The following is a 2,800-nucleotide window of genomic DNA, read 5'->3' on the forward strand; positions in this document are numbered from 1 at the left end:
TGTAATTACAATGAAGTTTCAAACCAAATCCCCAGTTGGAGAGCTGATTTGCAAATTCATTACTATCTAATAGATTTTTTTTTTCAGAAACTGAGTGGAATTGGCACTGAGTCAATGACTCTAACAAGGGACAAAGAGAGGTACCAACTCAGGAATGAGAAGGCAAAGAAGGAGGCATGTGAGGAAGAAAAGGGGAGAGGGAGAAGGGAAAATAAAAGGGAAGGAGAGCAAGCACGACAGGAAGTTACCAAGGAGCTAAGTTAACATTCGAGGCAGTCCAGTGGCTCAGTAGATAGAGCACTGGGCCTGGAGGCAGGAAGACCTGAGTTCAAATCCAGCCTCAGATGCTCAGACACATATGATAAGGGTAAAGGGGAGATTCAGAAAAAATGGTAGAGGAAAATATGAGGAAGGGGCAATTACTTTGTGGGGAGAATCAGGGAAGGCTTCATAGCAGAGGTGGCACTCGGTCTCAGCTTTGTACAAGGAGAAAAATCTTGCTAGGTGGTGATGAGAAGACAGAATATTTTTGATGTGGGTGATGCCGTAGGCAAATGCCTAGACAGCAGAGAGTGGGCCAAGATGGTGAAAAGCCAACTGTAGTGGGTTTGTAGTGAGAGTACCTGAAGGGGGATGGGATAATGTGAAATTAGGCTGAGAAAGTGGATTGGAAGCAGATTGTAAAGGTCCTTGAATACCATGCTAAGTGAGGGATCCTCTCTAGGGAGAAGAAGGCTCTGAGAGATACGACCTTTATTTTCTCTCAGTTCATCCCTAGATTTGACTGATGGCCACAGTTACTGAGGGAGGTAGAGGAGTTCTGGGATCCCTGGTTTTCTTTAGCCTGGACACCTGTTTGCTTTGGCGTCTGTGAGCCTCAGAGGGCCCTCCACTGGGTTCCTGTGTCCTCTTTTCTAACCACATTCCACATTTTATTTAGAATTGGGTCTACGACAGTGGCTGCTGCTGTACCAGATTCGAGAATATTTTTAAATTGTTTGTATAACAAGTAAGATTTTTCTTGGGAAAAGCTCAAGACCCAGGGTCTCTTAAAGAGAAAGTACTTTCCTTTCCTCTAGTATTGATGGAGGGGTTCTTTCAACAAAGGCCTTTTTTTGGAGAGCTTTGAAAAAATGGCCCCTCAAACCATTTAGTTATTTATTTTAGCTCAGCAATTCTTTCTTTGGTCTGAGCTTACCTGGAATTTGTAGTTAAACCCAGATGGAAGGAGACCTGGAAAGACAAAGCTTCAAGGGACTATATGCAGTGGGACAGACTTAGTGGCTGACTTCATCTGAATCTTGGTCACTGCATGCATCAGATAATAGAGTATAAATAGTGCCTGACCTGGATTCAGGAGACCCAGGTTCAAATCCTGATAATTATTAGCTGTGTGGAACTACTCTAAATTGCTATTGCTTACTTTTTCCATCTGTAAGGGAGAATAATTATACCTATCTTTCTTTCAGGGTGACTGGGAGCAAATGAGAAAGCCTTTAGACGGTATAAAGGATAGCTATACAGATATAAGGTGGTGTTATTATTATTTTATTATTTAACATCATTCTCCACAGCTATTGATGATTTTCCTGAGTAGCACATCTTAATACTACAGATCTCCTCACAAGCAATGCTGGGATTAATTATAACACGTTCATAAAATATCCAGCCCTATTAGTGTCCGCAGTTTGATCTATTACAATGTAATCACAAGGCAGGCAATAAAAAAATGCTATAAATTCTTTCAGAGGGCAAAGTCTCTCGGATAACCTTAGAAGATCAAGACTGCAGGGAAACATCCCAGAATTAATTGCCAGATGGATCCAAAAAACCAAAAATAATCATTCCTTTCACACCTACCATATCTTTCTATCCTTATAACCTGTGAGGTAAGTAAGGCAGGTGTTGTTTTCCCTGTTATATGTAGCTCCCAGGGCCCCCTTAGATGAGTGTTCCCCCCGCCCAAGCTACCCCAGGTTTAAAGCATGTTGTGGAGTAGCATTAACTCAAAACCATAGCTCACAAGATATCTCACCCTCCCCCATCATTTATTTTATCAGACCAACCACAGAACACATTAGTGACTTAAAGCAACAGCAGTATCACATCTGGAGCGCCGTTTTACCTCCAACACTACAGCTTGTTTTCTTGAAGACATACTGTTATCATCTGATGATATCATTGGGCTGAAAAATAGCATTACTTGGAAGTTGAGGTATCTTTGATTAGCTGCTCTCCACTAAAATCTCTATGTTGAATTCAGCTTTCTTCTAGGAAATCAAGGTCTTTTGTATTGTAATCTTAAGAGGATATTTCAGCACTTTCGTGAGTTTAGACCCCTAATCACCCAGACCCAGTCTGTCAGCTAGAGAATACCTCTGTCATTTAAGTATGTCTTTTTTTCTCCCCCAGCTGCCACTTTGTGAATCCAATTTATTCTTTTAACTTACAGTGAGAAAATTTACTTCAACTACTTTTTGGTTTTCTTACACCAATTGTGGTCCATACAAACCAGAAATAAGACTGAAAGGGGCTAGGTAGAGCGGATAGATCTGGTGAGTTCTGTTTTACTTTACCTCAGAAAATAAATTGCTTTATTCCATTTACATATACATGGAGAAATTTAGGCATAGAAATTTATTAGTCTGTTCAAATTCACATAGCAAGATTGTGGTAAGACTGAGGTTAGAAAACATGTCTCTTAACTCTGAACCTAGGACTCAAATTTCTTTAAGTACACAGTGTGTGTGTGTGTGTGTGTGTGTGTGTGTGTGTGAGAGAGAGAGAGAGAGAGAGAGAG

The sequence above is a fragment of the Petaurus breviceps genome, unplaced genomic scaffold (assembly GCF_028583685.1).
Source record: "Petaurus breviceps papuanus isolate PSGF00001 unplaced genomic scaffold, PetGlider_PUasm1.0 90778, whole genome shotgun sequence".
Classification (NCBI taxonomy): Eukaryota; Metazoa; Chordata; class Mammalia; order Diprotodontia; family Petauridae; genus Petaurus; species Petaurus breviceps.